General features: G+C 43.4%; 1 pseudogene; it reads left to right on the top strand.

Annotated features, from left to right (window-relative positions):
* The first annotated feature begins 5,283 nt into the window (after positions 1-5,283).
* LOC123594423 lies at positions 5,284-14,121 on the top strand (annotated as a pseudogene).
* Positions 14,122-15,128: the final 1,007 nt, after the last annotated feature.

The following is a 15,128-nucleotide window of genomic DNA, read 5'->3' as shown; positions in this document are numbered from 1 at the left end:
CCCGCCCCTAGGAGAGGGGAAGAGAAGGCACACACCAGTCTGACTGTGGCCCCAGCGGTGGGCCGGGGGCAGACATCAGGTCTGACTGCGACTCCGCCCACCAACTCCAGTTATACACCACAGCACAGGGGAAGTGCCCTGCAGGTCCTCACCACGCCAGGGACTATCCAAAATGACCAAGCAGAAGAATTCCCCTCAGAAGAATCTCCAGGAAATAACAACAGCTAATGAGCTGATCAAAAAGGATTTAAATAATATAACAGAAAGTGAATTTAGAATAATAGTCATAAAATTAATCGCTGGGCTTGAAAACAGTATAGAGGACAGCAGAGAATCCCTTGCTACAGAGATCAAGGGACTAAGGAACAGTCACGAGGAGCTGAAAAACGCTTTAAATGAAATGCAAAACAAAATGGAAACCACCACGGCTTGGATTGAAGAGGCAGAGGAGAGAATAGGTGAACTAGAAGATAAAGTTATGGAAAAAGAGGAAGCTGAGAAAAAGAGAGATAAAAAAATCCAGGAGTGTGAGGGGAAAATTAGAGAACTAAGTGATACACTAAAAAGAAATAATCTACGCATAATTGGTATCCCAGAGGAGGAAGAGAGAGGGAAAGGTGCTGAAGGGGTACTTGAAGAAATAATAGCTGAGAACTTCCCTGAACTGGGGAAGGAAAAAGGCACTGAAATCCAAGAGGCACAGAGAACTCCCTTCAGACGTAACTTGAATCGATCTTCTGCACGACATATCATAGTGAAACTGGCAAAATACAAGGATAAAGAGAAAATTCTGAAAGCAGCAAGGGGTAAACGTGCCCTCACATATAAAGGGAGACCTATAAGACTCGTGACTGATCTCTCTTTTGAAACTTGGCAGGCCAGAAAGAATTGGCACGAGATTTTCAGTGTGCTAGACAGAAAAAATATGCAGCCGAGAATCCTTTATCCAGCAAGTCTGTCATTTAGAATAGAAGGAGAGATAAAGGTCTTCCCAAACAAACAAAAACTGAAGGAATTTGTCACCACTAAACCAGCCCTACAAGAGATCCTAAGGGGGACCCTGTGAGACAAAGTACCAGAGACATCACTACAAGCATAAAACATACAGACATCACAATGACTCTAAACCCGTATCTTTCTATAATAACACTGAATGTGAATGGATTAAATGCGCCAACCAAAAGACATAGGGTATCAGAATGGATAAAAAAACAAGACCCATCTATTTGCTGTCTACAAGAGACTCATTTCAGACCTGAGGACACCTTTAGATTGAGAGTGAGGGGATGGAGAACTATTTATCATTCTACTGGAAGCCAAAAGAAAGCTGGAGTAGCCATCAGACAAACTAGACTTTAAATTAAAGGCTGTAACAAGAGATGAAGAAGGACATTATATAATAGTTACAGGGTCGATTCATCAGGAAGAGCTAACAGTTATAAATGTCTATGCGCCGAATACCGGAGCCCCCAAATATATAAAACAACTACTCATAAACATAAGCAACCTTATTGATAAGAATGTGGTAATTGCAGGGGACCTTAACACCCCACTTACAGAAATGGATAGATCATCTAGACACATGGTCAATAAAGAAACAAGGGCCCTGAATGAGACATTGGATCAGATGGACTTGACAGATATATTTAGAACTCTGCATCCCAAAGCAACAGAATATACTTTCTTCTCGAGTGCACATGGAACATTCTCCAAGATAGATCATATACTGGGTCACAAAACAGCCCTTCATAAGTTTACCAGAATTGAAATTATACCATGCATACTTTCAGACCACAATGCTATGAAGCTTGAAATCAACCACAGGAAAAAGTCTGGAAAACCTCCAAAAGCATGGAGGTTAAAGAACACCCTACTAACGAATGAGTGGGTCAACCAGGCAATTAGAGAAGAAATTAAAAAATATATGGAAACAAACGAAAATGAAAATACAACAATCCAAACGCTTTGGGACGCAGCGAAGGCAGTCCTGAGAGGAAAATACATTGCAATCCAGGCCTATCTCAAGAAACAAGAAAAATCCCAAATACAAAATCTAACAGCACACCTAAAGGAAATAGAAGCAGAACAGCAAAGGCAGCCTAAACCCAGCAAAAGAAGAGAAATAATAAAGATCAGAGCAGAAATAAACAATATAGAGTCTAAAAAAACTGTAGAGCAGATCAACGAAACCAAGAGTTGGTTTTTTGAAAAAATAAACAAAATTGGCAAACCTCTAGCCAGGCTTCTCAAAAAGAAAAGGGAGATGACCCAAATAGATAAAATCATGAATGAAAATGGAATTATTACAACCAATTCCTCAGAGATACAAACAATTATCAGGGAATACTATGAAAAATTATATGCCAACAAATTGGACAACCTGGAAGAAATGGACAAATTCCTGAACACCCACACTCTTCCAAAACTCAATCAGGAGGAAATAGAAAGCTTGAACAGACCCATAACCAGCGAAGAAATTGAATCGGTTATCAAAAATCTCCCAACAAATAAGAGTCCAGGACCAGATGGCTTCCCAGGGGAGTTCTACCAGACGTTTAAAGCAGAGATAATACCTATCCTTCTCAAGCTATTCCAAGAAATAGAAAGGGAAGGAAAACTTCCAGACTCATTCTATGAAGCCAGTATTACTTTGATTCCTAAACCAGACAGAGACCCAGTAAAAAAAGGAGAACTACCGGCCAATATCCCTGATGAATATGGATGCAAAAATTCTCAATAAGATACTAGCAAATCGAATTCAACGGCATATAAAAAGAATTATTCACCATGATCAAGTGGGATTCATTCCTGGCATGCAGGGCTGGTTCAACATTCGCAAATCAATCAACGTGATACATCACATTAACAAAAAAAAAGAGAAGAACCATATGATCCTGTCAATTGATGCACAAAAGGCCTTTGACAAAATCCAGCACCCTTTCTTAATAAAAACCCTTGAGAAAGTCGGGATAGAAGGAACATACTTAAAGATCATAAAAGCCATTTATGAAAAGCCCACAGCTAACATCATCCTCAACGGGGAAAAACTGAGAGCTTTTTCCCTGAGATCAGGAACACGACAGGGATGCCCACTCTCACCGCTGTTGTTTAACATAGTGCTGGAAGTTCTAGCATCAGCAATCAGACAACAAAAGGAAATCAAAGGCATCAAAATTGGCAAAGATGAAGTCAAGCTTTCGCTTTTTGCAGATGACATGATATTATCCATGGAAAATCTGATAGACTCCACCAAAAGTCTGCCATAACTGATACATGAATTAGCAAAGTTGCAGGATACAAAATCAACGTACAGAAATCAGTTGCATTCTTATACACTAATAATGAAGCAACAGAAAGACAAATAAAGAAACTGATCCCATTCACAATTGCACCAAGAAGCATAAAATACCTAGGAATAAATCTAACCAAAGATGTAAAGTATCTGTAGGCTGAAAACTATAGAAAGCTTATGAAGGTAATTGAAGAAGATTTAAAGAAATGGAAAGACATTTCCTGCTTATGGATTGGAAAAATAAATATTGTCAAAATGTCAATACTACCCAAAGCTATCTACACATTCAATGCAATCCCAATCAAAATTGCACCAGCATTCTTCTCGAAACTAGAACAAGCAATCCTAAAATTCATATGGAACCACAAAAGGCCCCGAATAGCCAAAGGAATTTTGAAGAAGAAGACTAAAGCAGGAGGCATCACAATCCCAGACTTTAGCCTCTACTACAAAGCTGTCATCATCAAGACAGCATGGTATTGGCACAAAAACAGACACATAGACCAATGGAATAGAATAGAAACCCCAGAACTAGACCCACAAACGTATGGTCAACTCATCTTTGACAAAGCAGGAAAGAACATCCAATGGAAAAAAGACAGCCTCTTTAACAAATGGTGCTGGGAGAACTGGACAGCAACATGCAGAAGGTTGAAACTAGACCACTTTCTCACACCATTCACAAAAATAGACTCAAAATGGATAAAGGATCTGAATGTGAGACAGGAAACCATCAAAACCTGAGGAGAAAGCAGGAAAAGACCTCTCTGACCTCAGCCGTAGCAATCTCTTACTCGACACATCCCCAAAGGCAAGGGAAGTAAAAGCAAAAGTGAATTACTGGGACCTTATGAAGATAAAAAGCTTCTGCACAGCAAAGGAAACAACCAACAAAACTAAAAGGCAACCAACGGAATGGGAAAAGATATTTGCAAATGACATATCGGACAAAGGGCTAGTATCCAAAATCTATAAAGAGCTCACCAAACTCCACACCCGAAAAACAAATAACCCAGTGAAGAAATGGGCAGAAAACATGAATAGACACTTCTCTAAAGAAGACATCCGGATGGCCAACAGGCACATGAAAAGATGTTCAGCGTCACTCCTTATCAGGGAAATACAAATCAAAACCACACTCAGGTATCACCTCACGCCAGTCAGAGTGGCCAAAATGAACAAATCAGGAGACTATAGATGCTGGAGAGGATGTGGAGAAACGGGAACCCTCTTGCACTGTTGGTGGGAATGCAAACTGGTGCAGCCACTCTGGAAAGCAGTGTGGAGGTTCCTCAGAAAATTAAAAATAGACCTACCCTATGACCCAGCAATAGCACTGCTAGGAATTTATCCAAGGGATACAGGAGTACTGATGCATAGGGGCACTTGTACCCCAATGTTCATAGCAGCACTCTCAACAATAGCCAAATTATGGAAAGAGCCTAAATGTCCATCAACTGATGAATGGATAAAGAAATTGTGGTTTATATACACAATGGAATACTACGTGGCAATGAGAAAAAATGAAATATGGCCTTTTGTAGCAACGTGGATGGAACTGGAGAGTGTGATGCTAAGTGAAATAAGCCATACAGAGAAAAACAGATACCATATGGTTTCACTCTTATGTGGATCCTGAGAAACTTAACAGGAACCCATGGGGGAGGGGGAGAAAAAAAGAAAAAAAAAAAAAAGAGGTTAGAGTGGGAGAGAGCCAAAGCATAAGAGACTGTTAAAAACTGAGAACAAACTGAGGGTTGATGGGGGGTGGGAGGGAGGAGAGGGTGGGTGATGGGTATTGAGGAGGGCACCTTTTGGGATGAGCACTGGGTGTTTTATGGAAACCAATTTGACAATAAATTTCATATATTATAAAAAAAAAGAATATAAAAAAAATCTTAAGAAAATAATTTTAATTTATATAACCATGAGGCTGTTTTAAAACGAATTTTAAAAAAAAGATTAGGGGGAAAAGCCAAGAGTGACATTAAATGTACACAGAGATACATGAAGACATCTATAGAAAATTGGTAACCACAGGAGCTGAGATCCGGCCAAGCGCTGTCTGGGCACTGGCTGTGCACTACCCACCTGGGCTCCTGCCCCACCGCACACCCATCGAGGAACCACTGTGCCCACTTGCCCGCCTGCCCCAGAACTCTGCTCAGGACCCCACCTTGGTGGCGGTGGAGCCCAGTCCCCCAAAACTGGTGCCCAGTCCCCCAAAACTGGCCAAGCATGGAGACACGGGGTCAAGGTCGCAGATTCCGAGGCTGGGGCGGGTGAGCCCAGCTTGCACACTCTGTTTCCTTTCCTGTGGCGGTCCATCTCAAGATACCCGCCCCGCTGGTGAAGGTATAGCCTTGCGTGTGCACGTGTTCTCCCCTCACACCCTTAAATCAAGTGCTTTTTGTAGTGTAAAGAAACTGAGCGAAACCATCCTCCCCAGAAGCACCGGGCACAGAGCTGTAACATCAGAATATAGTACTTATTTCACTGGACAAGTTCTTGGTGGATCACCTTTTCGCAGGCGTTGGTTTCTCAGCCAGACAACAATAGAAATGAGGCCAGACCCCAAAATTCAAGGGCTCGAGCCGAAGCAAGACACAGCGTCAACAGAGAATAAATAATCAGGCTTGCCTCCCTGAACAGAGGGGATGCCCTGCTTGTGTAGAGAGAAAGTCCCCTCATCCTCATGGGTTGATATTGGCAGGCAATTCAGGTAGCTTGTTGACGCGTCATGGAGCCAGGGTCCTGTCTGAAGTCTGGCTTCTATATGGGGCTGCATCCTAGTGTTGTGCTCTAAGAGAAGCAGTTTAACAGTAACAGCCAATAGAAAGTGCCCCAGGTGCATAGTGTTTTCTACTTAGGGCTTGCTCCCATGATCCCTAACTGTCTCAACATAACCTAATGTGTTGAAGCACCGTGAGCCTTCCTCATACCTAACAAAATTGTGGACTCAAGCATAAGAGTGAGGAGATAGAAACAGAAGGAGCGTGCAGATCATCAAAGAGCATCCATCCATGATTCAGAATAATGCAAGTGGGGCCATGGTAGCCACTGCCACCACAATGACTACCCCCTCCAAAAACAGTGGCTCCAACCGTGAAGGTGATTCTCAGCTAGCCTAGCATGAAGTACTGTGCTCTATGACCAACGCTCAGGAACTTTTAGATTTCTTGGGCCAAGGGATGTTTAGTAAGCCGTCCAGTGCCAGAAATGGGGCCCCATTGAAAGTGTGGCCATCAAAATCCTGGAGAACCACCCCTCCATGTGCTTGGCAAGGTCAGACTGAGGAGAGGATCCTGGCCCCCTTGAGAGCGGGAGAGCTGAGGACTACAACTGTGTCTGCGTCTATGAGTGCTTCCAGCACAAGGATCCCACATGCTTGGTTTTTTGAGATGTTGGAGCAGGACCTCCATGACCTTTCGAAGCAGAGTAAGTTTAGCCCGTTGCCACTCAGATACATTTGTACAGGCCTCCAGCAGGTAGCCACAGCCCTCATGAAACTCCAAAGCTTAATTCTTATCCATGCTGACCCCAAATGAGAAAACACCACGCTGGGTGATCCCATCTCGATAACCCTACAGAGTAAAGGTCATTGACTTTGGTTCAGCCAGTCACGTGTCCAGAGCTATGTGTTCTACCTACTTGCAGCCCGGATGTTACGGGGCCCCTGAGATCATCCCTGGTTTACCATTTTGAGAGGCAACTGATATGTGGTCGCTGCGCTGTCATTACCGAATTGTTCCTGGGCTGGCCACCCTACCCAGGAGCTTCCGAATGTAATCGGATTTGGTGTATTTCACAAAAACAAGGTTTGCCAGATAAACATTTATGAAGTGCAGGGACAAAGACAACTAGGCTTTTCAACTGGGACATAGAGTTTTCCTATACTTTGCCGAGGCTGAAGACACCAGAGGACCATGAAGCAGAAATGGCGGTTAAGTAGAAAGAAGCAAGGAAGTACATTTTCCACTATTTAGATGCTGTGGCCCAAGTGAACACGACAATAGATTTAGAAGGCAGTGGCATGTTTGTGGAAAAGGCAGACTGGCGGGAGTTCATTGACCTATTAAAGAAGACGCTGACCATAGATGCTGAACATCATTCCAGTTGAAACCCTGAGACACTTACTTGATTTTTCCCGTTATACACAAATCAACTGTTTCCAGATCGTGGAGGTCTGCAAGCACTGGGCGAATACGGAGGACACTGCAAACCCAGGCAAAACCATCTTGATCAGGCAGGTGGCCCCAGCACACCGACCAACGTCACCATGACCTTCAACAACCATCTACCAGCGCCAGTATTTATTTAGCCGAAGCCGAAGTCTCCTAAGTTACCAATCTGCCCTTTACCAGCCCTCAGCGGCAGCCATGACCTCAGCGACCCAGCAGAGCATGCCCCTGAGGACAGGAACAGCCCAGATCTGTGCCCCTCCTGACTCTTTCTATCAAGCTGTCATCATGTGTCCGCCCAGACGCAGGATGGCAGCCATGTCCTTCTTCTACACATGCTGGCAATTTCGTGTCTCTACAGTGTCTTCAGATCAGACTGGGCCTAGTTGCCCACCAGGCCTGATCGATTCGGACTTGGAAAATCTTGCTTTCCCTGGCGTGGCGGCATGTGACTGGAGTGGCCAAGCACAGGTCAGTGCAGCACATGACTGTGACTCCTGAGACCGGGGCAGGCACCCAGAAGTTGACCCACTGGGAGAACATGCAAGCTCAGCCGCATCACCCGGCAGTCGGTGCTGCTGATCAGCCATGTGAGCCTTCTAGCACCCAGTCCTCCAAGATGGACATGACCTACGCGATGTTCCGCAACAGCCAGCCAGCACCGTCTCCCTCCCAGAAGCGTAAACAGGACCAGTCCCTTGTGAGAAGCATCTCCATCTGGGAGGTCTCTTCCTTTCAGGCCTTCAGCTCCCTCCCGAGGTCCAAGGGCAACAAGGAGAACACACCTCCCAGCCTACACCTCCTCCGTCACATGCGGGTGGGGTGAGAGAGCCTGCAGCACCAATGATTGTTACTGCCGACCTCACCAGCCGCAAGGTCAGTGTCACCACCATCAGCAGTGACCGGGACACAGGAAAAGGAGGAAGAACAGAAATATGCCCCCAATAGGTGAGGGCATGACACCTTCAGACTTCCCAGAAGTAACAGGATGGAGGGGGGAGGGGTGCAGTGTGCTGCTGGCTCACACAGAGAGTTGTCCAGGAATCTGAGCCACGATCCATCCTCAGACATGCGGATCTCTGTCCCCTGGCCCCTAAATTTTGTTCCTTAAATGGAACATCAGAAACATTCCTAAATGTTCTAGAGACCTAAAGTGGTTTCAAGGGAAGGTCCTGAAGATTCAACATAATTGTTCAAACCCAAAATATTTTGAGTCACTTTGGTCTTAAAAAATAGTTAGGGGCGCCTGGGTGGCTCACTTCGTTGAGCGTCCGATTTCGTTTCAGGTCATGATCTCGTGGTTTCGTGAGTTCGAGCCCTTCATTGGGCTCTGTGCAGACAGCTCAGAGACTGGAGCCTGCTTCGGATTCTGTGTCTCCCTCTCTGCCCCTCCCCTGCTTGGTCTGTCTCTGTCTCTCTCTCTCTCTAGAAAATAAACATTAAAAATTTTTTAAAAGATAGTCACAGGCCTATACATGTGGGAGACTTGAGACTATAAAAATCACGTATACAATACCAGTGTATTTCAACTCCCGTATGCTTAAAAATCTCTGCTTCAAGCTACTGGATTTATTCTTAGTTGGTCAGAGTATTTCTCTAACATCTCCTTGGCTTTCTCAGAAATTTGCCTATGTCTGGCTGCATTGAGGATGTCACTAAATCTCTAGGACCAGATGACATTCCCTAGAATTTTGAGAGGAATGCCAAGGCAAAACTATCCCTGACCAACAATAGGTGTCATTAGTTGCTAGAGCAAATGGATGGTCAGCATGCTAGGAGTGAGCAAATTGAAGGGGAAAAAAAACATGACAAACATTCCCAAACTGTTTTCATTTGCACTATTTCATGCATTATTTGATAGGGTATGCAAGGCAAGTAATTCTAGTCCCATTTGATAGGTAGGAACACTGAGGCCCAGGAAAGGTAAGCGACTCACCCAAATTGATAAAGGTTCTAAGTAGCAGAATTGGGATTCAGGTCCCCTGCCACTGAAGACATGGCCATCTTAAGTACTGGCAAAAACAACTGACTTCTCTTCAGTCATTAAGTCAATAAAAATAAATTCTATCCTGCCCCCTCCTCTGATCACCACCACACCCCCAAACATGTTTGCACCCACTGTGTGCAAAGCATCAGGGCAAGGCAGTGGGACGTCCAGAGTATGCGACCGAGCCACGACTGAGTGCTAAAACTCTAGCAGCAAGAAAGGCAAAAGACAGCTCTTCTTCTTTGAGACGATCTTTCAAAGTGAAGATGCAAGAAAGACCCAGCAGCCTACTTTTTCTCAGTGATGGTGTTTGGACAAGGGAGCTCTGTGGCCATGGCTAGACAACTGGTCTAAAGACAGAAAACAAACCAAGCATTTTTCCGGGTCACCTAAGATCAAATTGCAGACCCAGTGTTGTTTTATTTTTTATGTTTCTAATTTAATTTCAGTACGAGAACACATAGTGTCATGGTAGTTTCAGGTGTACAATGTAGTGATTCAACAATTCCATACATTACCAGATGCTCATCACCACAAGTGCACTCCTTAATCGCCATCACCTGTTTCACTCATCCCCCCCCACCTTCCCCACCACCCCTGTAACCATCAGTTTGTTCTCCGTAGCTAAGTGCCCGTTTCTTGGTTTGTGTCTCCTTTTCTTTTTCCCCTTCGTGCATTTTTTGTTTCTTAAATTACAAGAATAAAATCATATGGTATTTGTCTTTCTCTCTGACTTATTTTACTTAGCATTATACAGCCTAGTTCTACTCATGTCATTGCAAATGGCAAGATTTCATTCATTTTTTAACGCCTGAAAAATATTCCGTTGTATACATCCACACCACACCTTCTTTATACGTTCAACTGTAGATGGCAACTTGGGCTGAATCCATAATTTGGTTATTGCAAATAGTACTACTATAAACGTAGGGGTGCATGTACCCCTTTGAATTAGGGTGGGGTTTTTCTTGGTACATTTTAGGTAAATATCCAGTACTGCAATTAGTGGATTATATGGTACTTTTATTTTTATTTTTCAAATGTATATTTCTTTATTTTGAGAGGGAGAGAGCACGCATGAGTGGGGGAGGGGCAGAGAAAGAGGGAGACAGGGGGTCCCAAGCAGGTTCCACGCTTTGAGCATGGAGCCCAACGCAGGGCTCAATCCCACACACTGAACCTTGAGATCATGACCTGAGCCGAAATCAAGAGGCAGGTGCTTAACTGACTGAGCCAACCAGGCATCCCAGTACTTCTGTTTTTAATTTTTTAAGAAACTTCCATACCGTTTTCTTTTTCTATAGTAAACCTACCAGCTTGCATTCTGACCAACATAGCACAAGGGTTCCTTTTTCTCCACATTGTCACCAACACTTGTTTCTTGTGTTTTTGATTTTAGCCATTCTGACAGATGTGAGGTGATATCTCATTTTGGTTTTGATTTGCATTTCTCTGATGGTGAGTGACGTTGAGCATAATTTCATGTGTCTGTTGGCCGTATGGATGTCTTATTTGGAGAAATGTCTGTTCATGTCTTCTTCCCATATTTTAATTGGATTATTTGTTTTTTGGGTGTTCAGTTGTAGGAGTTTTTTATATATGTTGAATACTAACCCTTTATTGGAATGTCATTTGCAAATATTTCCTCCCATTCGGTAGGTTGCCTTTTTAGTTTTGCTGATTGTTTCCTTTGCTGTGCAGAAGCATTTTATTTTGATGTAGTCCCAATAGTTTACTTCTGCTTTTGTTTCTCTTGCCTCTAGAGACATATCTAGAGAAATGATGCTACAGCTGATGTCAGAGAGATTACTGCCTATGCTGTCTTTTAAGATTTTTATGGTTTCAGGTCTCACATGTAGGTCTTTGGCCCAGTTTTAATTAATTTTTGTGTATGGTGTAAGAAAATGGTCCAGTTTCATTCTTTTGCATGTGGCTATGGAATTTTTCCAACACCATTTGTTGAAGAGACTATTTCTCATTGGATAGTCTTTCCTGCTTTGTTGAAGATTAATTGACCATACAATTTGGGGTTTGTTTCTGGAATGGCTATTCTGTTCCATTGATCTATGTGTCTATTTTTGTACTTGTACCATACAGTTTTGATTACTACAGCTTTGTAATACAACTCAAAGTCTATAATTGTGATACCTCTAGCATTGCTTTTTTTTCAAAAATTGATTTGGCTCTTCAGGATCTTTTGTGGTTCCATACAAATTTTAGGATTGCTTGTTCTAGTTCTGTGAAAGGCAATGTTGGTATATTTTTAATATTCTTTAATTTTTATTTTTGAGAGAAAGAGAGAGAGGGAGGGAGCGCGGGAGTGGGGACGGGGCAGAGAGAGAGAAAGAGGGAGACACAGAATCCGAAGCAGGCTCTAGGCTCTGATCTGTCAGCACAGAGCCCGATGTGGGGCTCGAACTCATGGACCGTGAGATCATGACCCAGGCTGAAGTCAGATGCTTAACTGACTGAGCCACCCAGGCATCCAGCGATGTTGGTATTTTGATAGGGATTGCATTATATAGATTTCTTTGAGTAGTACAAACACTTGAACAATATTTGTTTTTTCCAATCCATGTGCATGGAATGTCTTTCCATTTCTTTCTGTTGTCTTCAATTTATTTCATCAGTGTTTCACAGTTTTCAGTGTACGAGTCTTTCACTTGTTTGTTAGGTTTATTCCTAGGCATCTTATTATTTTTGGTGTAATTATAAACAGGAATGAAGCAGAAATGAATGAGCAAAACCAGTCTAAAAATAAATATTTATAAATGATCTTGATTAGAGGAGCATGGACGATCTATACATGCTGAATAATCCATCTTTCTCCCTTGAAATTATCTTGGACAAAGAAAAAAATTGATAACCACAGAGAAGACAATACGTCTGTCAACTTTTGAACAGAGTTCTCTGTAAACTCAGAAAAGGGCATACTCTAAGTACCAAAAGGGAGGGTTGCAGCAGGTATGGAGAGAGGAGAGGAGAAGACCCATGCCAGGCGCCCCAGGCATGGGAGACCCACACTGGGAAGACGGATCCCCATAATATTTGGTTTTGAAAACCAAGGGGGCGTGGCTTTGAGAGATCTTAACAGTCAATGGAGCTTAACACCAGGAACTTTAGAAATCACTGGTCTCTGCACTGGGAGAGCCGGAGAGCAATAGGAAACTGAGTCCCCATCCTTAAAGAAACAGCACAACCAACAGCCCCAACTGACATACAACAGCAGTTTGACACACAAGCAGCAGTTTGAAAACTGCCTGGGGTATACGGGAAGGAAATTGATTTCCTAATTTCGCAGGGTATGCCGTAGGGGGAGGGATCTTTGAGAGACTTCTCCAAGAGCAAATGAGGTGGCAGGCAGTATTTTCCTCCCTGGCCGGCCCTTCCAGGCTAGATGCAGGCATATCTGTGGTGATCAGGGTAGTGCAAACATTCTCCACCTACCTTGTCAACGGGGCGCCCTGCCCCCACTGTGTTTATGTGCACCCACCATCTCCAACGCTGCCAGCCCGGGCAGGAGTTTTCCTGGCTCTAGATCCCCCTCCTGCAGTGGACCAAGGTGAAACTTGCAGACACTGTGCATCCCCACCATGCACTCTCTTGCTTTCTGGAATACACAGACCTGCAGGACCATACTTGATTTTTCAGTACTCAGAACATAGAATCGGCAAGTTTCTTCATTCCTTGTCGTGGAAAACTGTATCTGGGACCAAAATTTGGTCATTTCCTCATAGATGAGATGTTTCCAGACACGCACTGGTGGGGACAAGATTAGAACGTGCAGGCTACTGCAGGGGCAGAGATGGAAAATACCTTACTGTTAAGGTTACGTGTTCCTATTGATTTCTCAATTGAAATGAGAATGTTATTGTCATTTGTTACATTTGTCTAATGTTACCTTGTGCTCTCAAGTTTTCTCCCTCTATTAAAAAAAATGCATTATTTCCTCGATAACTTGCCACTGTGCCTTTTCAGCCCTTCGTCTAATCTAAAATCATACCCCCTTCTCATTACAAGTCTTTGCTATAGACTGTTTGTGCTCCCCCCAAATTCACGTGGTAAAACTTAATCTCTAATGTGATAGTGGTATTTAAAGGTAGGGTCTTTGGGAGTTGATCAGGTCACGAGAGTGGAGCTGTCACGATTGGTCTTAGTGCCCTTATAAAAGAAGGCCCTAGAGAGTTCCCTCACACTTTCCGCCACGTGAGGACACAGCACGAAGACACCTGTCTATAAACCAGGAGGTGGGCTTTCACGAGATACTTACTGTACCAGTGCCTTGACCTTGGACTTCCCAGCCTCTAGGACTAAGAGAAATAATGTTTTCCTGTTCTGAAGTCACTCAGTACATGGTATTTGTTATAGCAGCCCAAATGGACTAAGACAGTCCTTTGGCTCATTGATCACTGTTTTCTAATCACGTTATTGACTCTTATTTTAGGTATGTTGCCACATTCCCATATCATATTGGCTTTCGAACAGACCTTCATTTGCCAATTTCCCTTGTACAACTTTATAACGACGACAACAACAACAGCTGCATTGCCAATTGTATCAACTTAGGGTTCCAACAACAACAACAAAACAGCCAGAGTCAAACAGGGAATGAAGGAGACTTTAACCAAGAGGTTCATGATAAAGACGCACGCAAACTTTAAAGGGAAGCAACTAGAGATGATACTGCATCCTGTGGTAGCAACAGGAGAAAGCTTTTACAACTCCTAGACCAGAAGGAAAAAGACGACGGTATAGACAGCAAAACTGAGCCAAGCCATGGCCTCACAGGGAAGGGTCCGGTGAATAAATACCCAAACAGACCTTTCCATTTGCCCTCATACCTCCTACTGATTCTTCTCACTGGTACCTCCAAGGGTAAAATGAGAGCAAGAGAATCCAGTGATACAGTCCATGAAGCTTAGTTAGCTTCCTGGAGCAAGAGCTGGGCAGAGGAGGAATTTGAGAAGAGAAATGGAAAATGTCTCCCCCTCCCCCTCCCCCCCAAAAGCTACCTCTTTCTACACTTCGCATCGTTTCTCCAACCGCCACTTTCACTAGTTCATGCTATTCCAAATCTATTTTCTCTGAAACAATGTATTTCCGGAGCTCCCCCAAAGTTCATTTTTCCTCCCCTACTAGGTAAATGAAGTGATCATCCGACCACGAGCCCGAGCCAGAATGTGACTGTCACTCTTGACTTATTTCTTCCTTCTGACACAATCGTCCTTCAGGAAACACGATGTGGCAATTATACCTTTAAGATATCTTTAACCTCCATTTCTTCTTTTGAGTCCTGTCATAGTCCTGAGTTCGGGTTTCTCCGTAATCTATCACCAACCTACCTTTCTCGCCTCATTCTCACCCCTCCTTCCCTTTAGCCCCATGTTCTAATCAAACCACAGTACTTACAGCTTTCCATACACAATATTTCTCTTATAACAAACATTTTCTGACTGCCTATAATATGCCAGACACTGAGCTAGGTGTTGGGCATAAAAAGATAAGTGACGTTAAATCTGTGGCCTCAACAACTGCCTTTAATCACCATGTATCTGCTATGTGCAGTATGTTTCTCATTTTGTTAGACTAGAAAACTCTATTCATCAATCTAAATGCAGCCTAAGCGTGGCTCCCTCTGTGAAGCCCTTCCTGAGTCTACCAATTAGAC

The sequence above is a fragment of the Leopardus geoffroyi genome, chromosome X (genome assembly GCF_018350155.1).
Source record: "Leopardus geoffroyi isolate Oge1 chromosome X, O.geoffroyi_Oge1_pat1.0, whole genome shotgun sequence".
Taxonomy (NCBI): Eukaryota; Metazoa; Chordata; class Mammalia; order Carnivora; family Felidae; genus Leopardus; species Leopardus geoffroyi.
The sequence above is the reverse complement of the archived record's forward strand: the minus strand, read 5'-3'. Positions and strand labels throughout refer to the sequence as shown.